Below are 12,352 nucleotides of genomic sequence, written 5' to 3'. Positions count from 1 at the left end.
GTGATACAAATAATTTGCACCTTAAACACTCGACTTAATTGGTATGAATATTCTTTTTTTTAATGTTTATTATTTTATTGACTTTAGGGGAGGGGCATGGATTTGTTTCTGTATGTGCCCTTACCAGGGATCAAACCGGCAACCTCTGCACTTCAGAACAATGCTCTAACCAACCGATCTATCCAGCCAGGCTAGCAGCTTTTGACATCACTGGAGCCAAGCATAACATGGAAGAAGAAATGGGGTTCATTTTTAGCCAAACCTATTTCAGTCTTTGTAGACCACAAAAAGTGCTACCAGGTGTTTGAATAAGAAGGGAATATCATAAGGTAATATGTTTTATGAACATGTTTAGGAAATAGCAATATAAATTCATATTGTCTTAAATATTTACTTCTATCCACAAGTTAAATTTTTTAAGTGTGGTTCAAAAGTATTAAAGCTCTATGTAAATTGAAAATAAGAACAGAAAACCAAAGAGAAGCAGAAGTAAAGAAAACTTCCAAAAGTGGATTTTGAATAAGATGATTTGGTACTCAGTTCCATTGTTCATTTTGAAATTCTAAATATGATACAAACGATTAAGTAACTTCTTGGAGTTGATATAAGAATTATATGAGAGCCTGACCAGGTGGTGGTGCAGTGGATAGAGCATAGGACTGGGATGCCAAGGACCCAGGTTCGAGACCCTGAGGTCGCCAGTTTGAGTGCGGGCTCATCTAGTTTGAGCAAAAGCTCACCAGCTTGGACCCAAGGTCGCTGGCTCCAGCAAGGGGTTACTCGGCCTGCTGAAGGCCCACGGTCAAGGCACATATGAGAAAGCAATCAATGAACAACTAAGTTGTCACAATACGCAACTAAAACTAATGATTGATGCTTCTCATCTCTTCGTTCCTGTCTGTCTGTCCCTCTCTTTGACTCTCTCTCTGTCTCTGTAAAAGAAAAAAAAAAAAAGAATTATGAGAATACTAATAATCATGGTTTGTTGTTGTTAGATAACTTTAATAAGATTAATAAATAAAAGTGTATTTTGATGCTATTAGTAGACATCAATATTTTATGTATATAAACACACACCTTACAAATAATTCCCTTTAAAAAAAAAAAAAACAAACAGGATAGATTCTGACCAGTTTTCTCAGTGGATAGAGCATCGGCCCAGCATATGGACATCTCAGATTTGATTCCCAGTCAGAGCACACAAGAGAAGCAACCATCTGCTTCTCTCCCCATCCCTCTCCCCCTTCTCTCCCTTTTCTCCTCCCGCAGCCAGAGGCTTGAGTGGTTCAAGAAACAACCCTGGGTCCCTTTGATTAGAGCAAAAGAGGACAAAGAGAAAGGGGATGATAGGATAGGATCAACCTGAAGGGAAGGGGGGAGGGTGCTGTGGGGAGGGGGGCAAGGGAGATGTTGAGGGGAATAGGAGGGAGGGGGATGCATTCAGGGTGACCCTAGAATCTGTGTAAACAAAATTAATTAAATTTTAAAAAAATGAGAAAAAAAAAAAAGAATCAGCCCCGGGCACTGAGATAACTTGGTTGGTCAGAGCATTGGCCTCGGGCACTGAGGAAAGCTCTGTTGATTTCAGCATCGGCCCCAGACAGGGCTTGCCAGGTGGATGCCAGTCGGGGCTCATGCGGGAGTCTGTTTCACTATCTCTATCTCCCCTCCTCTCACATAAAAAAAAAAAAAGATAAAGTACTATTTTACCACCATGCCCTTTTAATGTAGAATTACTTTCAATGTCGAGTCAGATTAGATAATCCCTCTCCCTAACAGAAAAGTTTGTGATCATAAGTGTACGTGAACATAGGTATGTGTGCAAACAGGCATTCCTCAGAGATATTGCAGCTTCTGTTCCAGACCCCCGTAATAAAGCAAGTAGTAATCTTTCTGTTGCTGATGCTCTTGCCTTCAATTTGTAAAAAAACACAACATCTGTGTAGTGCAACAAAGTGAAGCACAATAAAATGAGGAACTTCTATATACACACCCTGCCATTTTATTTCATTTCAAATCAGTGTATTATCTTATAGTATATCATAACGAACTTTACTATAGAAACCTAAACATAACAAGGATTAGTCTTATTTTTTTTTAATTAAGCAACAACAAGAAAAATGGACTTTGGAATCATATAGAACAGGAGTCGGGAACCTATGGCTCGGGAACCTATGGTTCTTTTGATGGCTACATCTGGCTCGCAGACAAATCTTTAATAAAAAAAATAATAACGTTAAAAATATAAAACATTCTCATGTATTACAATCCATTCATTTCCTACCATTCATATTCATCGGGGTCCCCAAACTGTGGCCCCCTGAGGCCATTTATCCAGCCCCCGCCGCACTTCCGGAAGGGGCACCTCTTTCATTGGTGGTCAGTGAGAACATCCTGTGCTCCTGGACCTGTGCTTCTGGAGTACTGTATGTGGCGGCATCGCAAAGCGCGACACGGGACGCACGCGTCATGGCTCCGGAAGCACGTCATATCACTTGTTACGGCTAGCAGTGACAAATATGGAACCAGACATTGACCATCTCAGCCAAAAGCAGGCCTATGGTTCCCATTGAAATACTGGTCAGTTTGTTGATTTAAATTTACTTGTTCTTTATTTTAAATATTGTATTTGTTCCCATTTTGTTTTTTTACTTTAAAATAAGATATGTGCAGTGTGCATAGGGATTTGTTCATAGTTTTTTTATAGTCTGGCCCTCCAATGGTCTGAGGGACAGTGAACTGGCCCCCTGTGTAAAAAGTTTGGGGACCCCTGATGTTCATGGTTGTGGGTGTCTGGAGCCAATCACAGCTGTCCTCCGGGACACCACCAAATTTTTATTGGATAATGTGTAATGTACACGGGTCATTGTATGGCTCTCACAGAATTACATTTTAAAATATGTGGCATTCATGGTTCTCTCAGCCAAAAAGGTTCCCTACCCCGATATAGAACCATGTTCAAATCCTGACTCCACCATTTACAGTCAGGAGACCTGAGACAAATGAGGAGCCACTTTATGACATGGTTTCCTCCACAGTAAATGGGAGGCTGCTCCCCATATGGTTGTGATGTGCATTAGTGAGATGGGAACACCCAGCATGCACCAGACAAATACTGGGCATTCAATGTATTTCATTCCCTTCCTTTTAATCCAAAAGTGAGTGATTTATCCAAAAATACTTCATAAGCTATAATGGGTATTGTGATTAATGAACATGACTACAGTTAATTATATCAAAACGCATAATTTTAATTTTTAAAGAGAAGTTTTGACATCCTAACTGTAATCTTTCAATCCAGTCACCAAAAAGCAATGCCAAACCTAAAACAGACTATTAACAAAATTGTTAAAGGATATCATTCTGAAAAAAAACAAATGTTTCAAGAGTTTTTTTTAAATCACTCATAAGCCTTAGATGGCACAGTAAAATAAAGATAAACAAATGGAGCCACCTAACATAACACCTGAAACATAAATTGTTAAATTAGCCTTTCCTTTTTCCCCATTCTGCTGGCAGAAAATGAAGCCCTTAAATTACAGGCCCCTAATCAATGAACATTACCAATTCGAATGTTTAAATTTGCCAGTGTTCCTAAATGGAAAAAAAGTCCAACTGTAGGGAAGAAAAGCCAGGAGTAGCAATAAATCTTCAGTAGATTAAGTACTGGAATCCAAGTAAGATTCAATCAACCAGAGGCAACCAGAATTCACATGTGCAGCCTGACCTGTGGTGGCGCAGCGGACGAAGTATCAACCTGGCACGCTGAGATTGCAGGTTCAAAACCCTGGGCTTGCCTGGTCAAGGCACATATAGGAGGTGATGCTTCCTGCTCCTTCCCCCCTCTCTTCTCTTTCTCTCTCTGTCTCTGTCTCTCTCTATATCTTCTCTCTAAAATGAATAAAGCCTTAAAAAAAAAAAGAATTCACATTTGCAGCCCATCCTGGGGGATCCTGCTGTGCTTGTGTTTCCAACTTGTTCTCGCTCTCCTGCACTTTGCACTCCATAAGTACCTGCCCTTTCCAGCCTGATGTGTCCACAAGCTCCAGTATCCGATGTGAAGACACCTCCTGAGAGTGCTTGACCAGCTCCCACAATTACACATCCCTCTAACAAACCCCTCTGTGTGTGTGTTGTGTATGTGTGTACCTACATGAACGCGTGCACATGCAAAGGGATCTGTTACAGGGATGTGACCTTATGTAATTGTAGGAGCTGGGGATATATACATGTGTATATTTCTCTGATTGAACCCTGACTGATACAACACCTGTAAAGCCAGTAGCCACGGCCACCATCACAGCGCCTGGCCAATGCAGGTTCACATTTGATTCGGGCAGTCAGTAATGAAACAACGGAGCCAAGAAGTGGTGGGCCATTAGCTTTAATACTAGCTTGCACCAGCGGGCAAGAAATACACACAGTGAGAAAACACTTCCCTTTTCATAAAGGGCTCCCAAAGCTACTGACTTATCCGAGTTTCCTAGAATCAAAGGTTTCTAGCTCACCAGACTTATTCACCTCTGTTTCGATCTCCTTCTCTCTGCACAAACTCTGCCTCTTCTCCCCTCCACGTGGCCTTTTTCTGCTCTCCTATTTCTCTGCTCTCCTTTAGCATGGGCTCCTTTAATGCTAATCTCAGGAACCAAGAGAGAGCAAGCTCCTGGTCTGCCCCATTTTATAGTGTAGAAATCAAAACCTTTAATCCAATATACAAACAAAGAAGTCTCTAATACAAAGTCACTTATCTGAGGCATAATGGGATTCCTCATGAGAGTGCACCACCCCACATCAAGCAATCAGTCAAGGGTGTGAGGAAAAGTTTAGTCTTAAAACTAAGCCTCAGGCTATAACAACCCGGCCTGCTTACAGCCTGTCCCACACACACAATGCAAACTATAAGCGAGCAAACATATATATCATATTTACAAACTTATTTGACCAACAACACCCATATACTTAAAATATAATGATACTTTTCTTTCTTTTCTCTAGACATACCAAATCTCTGCTCTCTTCAACATAGAAAGGAAAAAGGAAAAATAATTTTAAATAGCTCTCTTCTTCACATTATTAGGTCATAATTAGAAGCCATTATCATGGTGACATTACAGGATAAATTATACCCAAAAGCAATTTTCTGTCTTTTTTGTTACCAGAAACTCAATTTAATCCACTCAGTTTTGTTGTCAGAGGCCTACTTGCCTTCTGGGAGGTTGGGCTCTCCTTAGCCTTAGGAAATACATCTTGATTAGCTTAAGCCAATCATGGTAATTTATTTTCCTCTCCAGTGATTGGGTTAAGAATGGCATGTGGCATAATTTTAGCCAGTAAGATGATTGAGGAAGTCTGATGGGAGCAAGGAGCCCTTAAGAAATTTTTCTGCCTCCTTCTTAAAAGGGGACACAGAGAAGATATGGCACCCTTTCCAGTTTTAAAATATTCTTGTGTGAGAGGAGAATATCTGGAGCTGCTATAGCCCCATGGTAGGCAGAATAATGGCCCCCAAAGATGTCCACATTCTAATCCTCAGAACCTGTACATATGTTAGGTAAACTGGCATAGGAGAATTAAGTTTGCAGATGGACTTAAGGTCACTAATTAGCTGATCTTAAAATAGAGAGTTACCCTATGTTGGTCAGATAAGTTTGTAAATATGATATATATGTTTGCTTGCTTATAGTTTGCATTGGGTGTAGGAGACAGGCTGTAAGCCAGCAGGGTCCTTATAGCCTAAGGCTTAGTTTTAAGACTAAGCCTTTCCCACCCTTTTAATACTAAGATCTTTTCAAAACTAAGCTTCTGCCCACACCCTTGACTATTGCATGATGTGGGGTGGTGAACTCTTATGAGGAATCCCATTTATGCTTCAGATAAGTGACTTTGTATTAGAGACTTCCTTATTTGTACATTGGTTTAAAGGTTTTGATTTTTACACTATACAATGGGGCAGACCAGGAGCTCTCTGGCTCGGTTCCTGAAATTAGCATTGCAAGGAGAAGCAGCCAAGATGGTGGAGTGCTGAAGGAGAAGCCAGTTTGTGCAGAGAGAAGGAGATGGGGAACAGAGTTAAATAAGGCTGGTGAGCTAGAAACCTTTGATTCTAGGAAACTCAGATAAGTCAGTGGCTTTGGGAGCCCTGAAAGGAAAGGGAAGTGTTTTCCCACTGTGTGTATTTCTTGCCTGCCGGGTGCGAGCTATGATTAAAGGTAATGGCCCACCAGTTCTTGGCTCTGTTGTTTCATTACCGTCTGTCCGAATCAAATGCAAACCTGCACGGGCCAGGCGGCTGTGATGGTGACCGTGGCTACTGGCTTTACACCCTGGTTTATCCAGAATGGCCCAATATAACCCCAAGAGTTCTTAAAAATAAAAAAGTGGGGCAGAAGAGGTGGATCAGAGAGAGATGTGGCTATGGAAGAAAGGCAGAGAGATGCAACACTGCTGGCTTTGAAGAGGGAGAAAGGGGAACACAGTCAAGAAATATGGGCACCCTCTAGATGCTGGTAATCCAGGGAAATGGATTCTCCCCTAAAGCTGTCAGAAGGGAATACAACCCTGCTAACATCTTGACTTTAGTCAAGTGAGATTCATGTAGGACTGTAGAACCAGCAGCCGTGGTCACCATCACAGCCACTTGGCCCATGCAGGTTCGCATTTGATTCAGACAGACGGTAATGAAACAACGGAGCCAAGAACTGGTGAGCCATCATCTTTAATCCTAGCTCACACCCGGTAGGTGAGAAATACACACAGTGGAAAAACACTTCCCTTTCCTTTCAGGACTCTCAAAGCCACTGACTTATCTGAGTTTCCTAGAATCAAAGGTTTCTAGCTCACCAGCCTTATTTACCTCTGTTCCCCATCTCCTTCTCTCTGCACAAACTCTGCACAAACTGGCTTCTCCTTCAGCACTCTGCCATCTTGGCTGCTTCTCCTCTCCTCCATGTGGCCTTTCTCTGCTCTCTTCTCTAATGCTAACTAACCTCAGGAACCGAGTGAGAGCAAGCTCTTGCTCTGCCCCATTTTATAGTGCAGAAATCAAAACCTTTAATCCAATATACAAACAAGGAAGTCTCTAATACAAAGTCACTTATCTGAGGAATAATGGGATTCCTCATAAGAGTGCACCACCCACATTATGCAACAGTCAAGGATGTGGGGAAAAGCTTAGTCTTAAAACTAAGCCTTAGGCTATAACGACCCTGCCTGCTTACAGCCTGTCCCCCACACCCAATGCAAACTATAAGCGAGCAAACATATATATCATATTTATAAACTTATTTGGCCAACAAGGACATCTGACCTATAAACCTGTAAAGTAATAAATTTGTTTTAATCCACAATATTTGTGCTGATTTTTTTCAGTAGTAATAAGAACTAATATAGCCTTCTTTGACTACAGTGCTGCTATACTTGAATTCAAGAAATCAATGGCAGGAGTAGAGTAGGAGAGATCTGGCTTCACCCTGTAGTCTTAAGTGATCCAAATTCAGTATGTTCAAATTAAAGCAAATGTAGACCACATTACCACCCCAGTATAACATTCCCACTAAACTCTGCACTTATAGATTGCTGTATCCAGTTCTGAGCATCATGTTTGAAGAGAAACACTTGGAACTGGAGTGCTCATGTGATACTGCAGGAACAGCCAAGAGCCCTGGGGATATTCCCCTTGGAGGGGACTTGCAAGAGGCGGTAACACCAGCAAATCTTATGAGACTGTCATGTGTAAATGGGAAATAGACTGTGTTCTTCATGTGACAGATTAGAATCCATCGTAGAAATAGGAATCAAGTTTCATCACAGCATATGGAAGAGTTTTAGATCACTCAGAGATGACCAACAACTGTTGGAAGGTTCCTTTGAACATAGAACACTTAATATCACTAGAATACGTTCTTAGATGGAGTGTGTTGGGCAGATAAAATATATTATCCTCACTTTGTTAAAAATGGCACTGCCCACGTGGAGGCCATTGCCCAGGTGATATTAACGTGTGTCTCTGTGGGCTGTGGGCAGGCAGAATCTTTGTAGCCTGGGGCGTGGTTTTGGGATTAAGCCTTTCCCACCCTTTTTGATGTGGGGTGGTACAATCCCATCATGTCTCTGATAAGTGACTTTGTATTAGAGACTTCCCTATTTTGTATATAGGATTAAAGGTTTTGATTTCTACACTATAAAATGGGGCAGAACAGGAGCTTGCTCTCTTGGTTACTGAGATTAATATTACAGGAGAGAGCAGAGCAGAGAGCAGGAGGAGGCCACGTGGAGTAGGCCAGGAGAAGCAGCCAAGATGGTGGAGTGCTGAGTGAGAAGCCAGTTAGTGCAGAGTTGTGCAGGGAGAAGGAAGGAGATGGGGAACAGAGGTGAATAAGTCTGGTGAGCTAGAAACCTTTGATTCTAGGAAACTCGGATAAGTCAGTAGCTTTGTGAGCACTGAATGTGAGTGGGTTTTGGAGCCCAGTGTGTGTTTTTTGCTTGCCCGCCGGTGCAAGCTAGGATTAAAGACTATGGCCCATCAGTTTTGGCTCTGTTGTTTCTTTACCGACTGTCCAAATCCAATGCGAACCTGCATGGGCCTGGCTGCTCTGATGGTGTCCTTGGCTCCTGGCTTTACAGAGTGGGTATCAATTGTCTTCTAAGCTGCCTTCTTAAGCTAAGGCTTATTTTATTTTATTTTTTAAATAAGAGTTTAGAGAGTAGCACAGTGCCTATCATATACTAGGTACTCAGTAAATATTTGCTGAATGATTGAGTGAGGTGGGCTTAGAGGCATAGTTCACAAACTGCAAAATTCACCTACTTCAGAGTTTGTCTATAATAGTGATGCTGTAATAGGCATTTCTGGCCTTTAGAAACAGGCCTGATGATGCTATCATCTCAATTATCACTAATAAGTAGTCAGTATCCAAGCAATACAATTGCTTCTTCTCACCCAAGTCTTTACATAATTCACAGAGAGCAACAAAATTTATTTTATTTCTCAGGTGATTTTAAACTAGTGGTAACATTGTTTCTAGCTATTTATCATTCCAAGCAATCCTTCAGTAAAGACAAAACAATGGATTGTTTAACAAAGAATATTGGTGGTGATGAGGTTGAATGGTATCTTTGTATTTGCCCTAATGTTAGGACCCTTTTCAAGACTACCATCTGGGCTAAACCAATGACAATGCTCACTTTTTGGCTAGCTCAGTCTTCGTGTTTATTTTGAACTTTTGGCTTCTCTGAAATCTAAGACTTATCTGACTCAGATCAAAATAAGTAGTTACTTACTACAAAGGCTTTTGAGGTTTGGTTGGTTGGTTTGGTGGGTTTTGTTGTTGTTTTGGGTCCAGACATTACTATTAATTACCTTAGATTAAATACTACATTGCCCTTTCCTCTTTCTCTTTAAAAACGCAGATCATTCTAGTTCATTGTGAGGGTAATAAGGTCATACATCAATTGCTTTCTTAGCCCTGGAGGGACTGGGGCATCAGAGCTCTGATCACTACAAGGCAGAAGAGGGAAGAAATCAGAAGGTGGAAAAACAAAGACACACTGCACTACTCAGAACCACAAGGAAGTAGAGGCATCTCTTGTGGTTTCACAGCTTGCTAAGAACAAATTTTAGAACATTTGGCTGGTAAACAAATTCTAGAAACTCATTAAGTGAGCTCTCCTTAACTGTCTGCTTCCCTGATAGTGGTGAGTCTTGGTCCTGGAGCCATTTTGTATCATGCAGTTCTGACTGGACTGACAATAGGAATGAAATCTAAGCTGGACCAATCAGAGTCCACTTAAACATTTGAATTGAAATAGTGAGGAAGGAAGAAGGAAAAGACTGAGAGACATTTTGGCACAGTCTCTTGGGATGCCTCATCCAGTAACTATGAATGTAGGTATGGGACCTGTGGACTGGCCATCTTGTACTCGCAAGGTAGATCAAAGGGGCAGAGGAAATGCACCTATGGAAAGAATGAAGCAACCATGCCAAGGAGACTCAATGAAAGCATCATGATGGTGTGCCATTCCTAATTTCTAGGTCTTCCAGACACCAGCTGCATTCTTGCTCAGGGTTACTTGAGTCACCCTGTTGTCTTACCAGTTATTTTCTCCTTAGCTAATTTTACCTGGAACCTGTTACTTGCCACCAAAGAGTCCCAATAATACACACCTGGGTGGCTCTTAAATGTGTCAATTTGGTTAAGCTGAACTACATTTCCCGGAATTCCCTATCCTATATATTTCAGATGAGGGTTGGCTACAAAAAAAAAGATTCCTGTTGGAGGTTTGGTGGGTCAAAATGATGCAGCAGCAATTTGCAGCTCACACAGGTAGCTGCTTACCTTTGCTGGCTCACCTCATTGTCATGAGGCAGCAGTTGGGCTTGCAACTTGTTTTACTTTTGCCTGGATCTTCCTTCAGCTTCTCCAAATCCTAGACCCAGTGTAGGTGTTTAGCTCTTTGATGAAAAATTCTAAATGTTATTTTTATCCATATATTATTTCATTCTGTTAATACCAGGCCCATCTTCCAAACCTTACAAGATCATTTTGATTATCTGTCAAAATACCTCAGCTTTATTACAGCTACCATCTGACCCTGGCTGTCCTCCCCATATCTTCTTATTAATATTCCTCTGGACCCTTCTGTCTTCTAGAAATCTATTAAAGACATTGGGCAAGAATTAAACAAGTTCTAATATATTAATGGGCTGCACCTTTCTGATACATTTAAATAAGTGTTTCTGAAGATAATGGTAGCTCAAGGGAATGACTATTGCAGATATGGAAATTTCAGTCCCCAGATCACGCTTGGGAAGGAGATATTCTAAGGTCAAAGAGTGCCTTCAGATAAATGGCAGCCTACTCTGGCTACTCTTATGACAGGGCTTGGCCACCACAAAAGAAAACAGGAAAACCTAGCTTCTCCCATCTTTTATACATGGCAAATGTTCCTAACCCTTTTCTCAGGGAACTGTCCAATCATGAGACCAGAGAAAGTGCCTGACTTATTCCCAGCCTTAACCCCCGTATTTTGCATATGTCTGGCACAAGTCAGGTACTCAGTAATTGCTGTTCTTTGCAGCATTAGCTTGCACAAGGGCCACTTTGATACTGACAACTCAGGAAATCTTAGCCAACCCTAACCTGCAACACGAACACCACCATCCAAGTACACTTCAGTAGAGACATTTTCAGCACTGACTCATAACAACATTTGGGAGTAAGAAAGAAAAGAAAGAAAGGAAAGATAGTGATGAATTCCTTTTATCATACCCAAAATTTCTATTTAAAACTAGAAATTAGTCAAATATATTATAATCCTTAAGCTTATTTATTTATTTATTTGTTGTATCTTTCTGAAGTTGGAAGCAAGCAGGCAGAGAGACAGACTTCCGCATGTGCCCAACCAGGATCCACCCAGCATGACCACCAGGGGGCAAATCTCTGCTTATTTGGGGTGTTGTTAGGTTGCAACTGGAGCCATTCTAGCACCTGAGGTGGATGGAGGCCATGGAGCCATCCTCAGTGTCAGGGCCAACTTTGCTCCAATGGAGCCTTGACTGAGGGAGGGGAAGAGAGAGACAGAGAGGAAGGAGAGGGGGAGGGGTGGAGAAGCAGATGGGCGCCTCTCCTGTGTACCCTGGCCCGGAATTGAACCCGGGACATCCACACGCCAGGCTGATAATCTACCACTGAGCCAACCCTCCAGGGCCAGTCCTTAAGCCCTTTTAATTCTGAGTCCTTGAAAGTAAGTTAAACTAAAATGTACCACCTAGGAAAATTGTGCATGGCATGTTAACTGTTTAAGAAGAGAGAAGAGGTGTCAGATAGATAAAAATAGATATCAAAATATAGAATATGGCTATCAATTGAGGGAGGAAAGAAATAAAATAGAGAAGACAAACCTAAAAACTACACTTTTGCATATATCTTTGTTGATTTGGCTGTGGGATCATGTAAATATTTTATATCATTTTAAACAAAATTAAATTTTAAACAGCAATCTTGTTATGCTGAGTTTATACTCAGAAAGCTATAGGAGATTCCAAGTTGGCGACAGAGTAGGCGGACGTTTCAACTGCCAACACCAGGACCAAATTTGATTACGATTTAATTTAAGAACAATCTTCTTAAAAACCAACTTTGAACTAAATGAAGAGGAGTCTATAACCAAGTGTAAAGCCAGAAGCCAGGGCCAGAGCCACTATCAGAGCAGCCATCTGGCCCATGCAGGTTCGCATTGGATTCGGACAGTCGGTAAAGAAACAAAGGAGCCAAAAGCAGATGGGCTGTCATCTTTAATTCTAGCTTGCACCCGGCGGGCAAGTAAAAACATACACTCTGGGCTCCAAAACCCA

Source organism: Saccopteryx leptura, chromosome 6 (genome assembly GCF_036850995.1).
Source record: "Saccopteryx leptura isolate mSacLep1 chromosome 6, mSacLep1_pri_phased_curated, whole genome shotgun sequence".
NCBI lineage: Eukaryota > Metazoa > Chordata > Mammalia > Chiroptera > Emballonuridae > Saccopteryx > Saccopteryx leptura.
Note: the sequence above shows the minus strand (reverse complement) of the source record.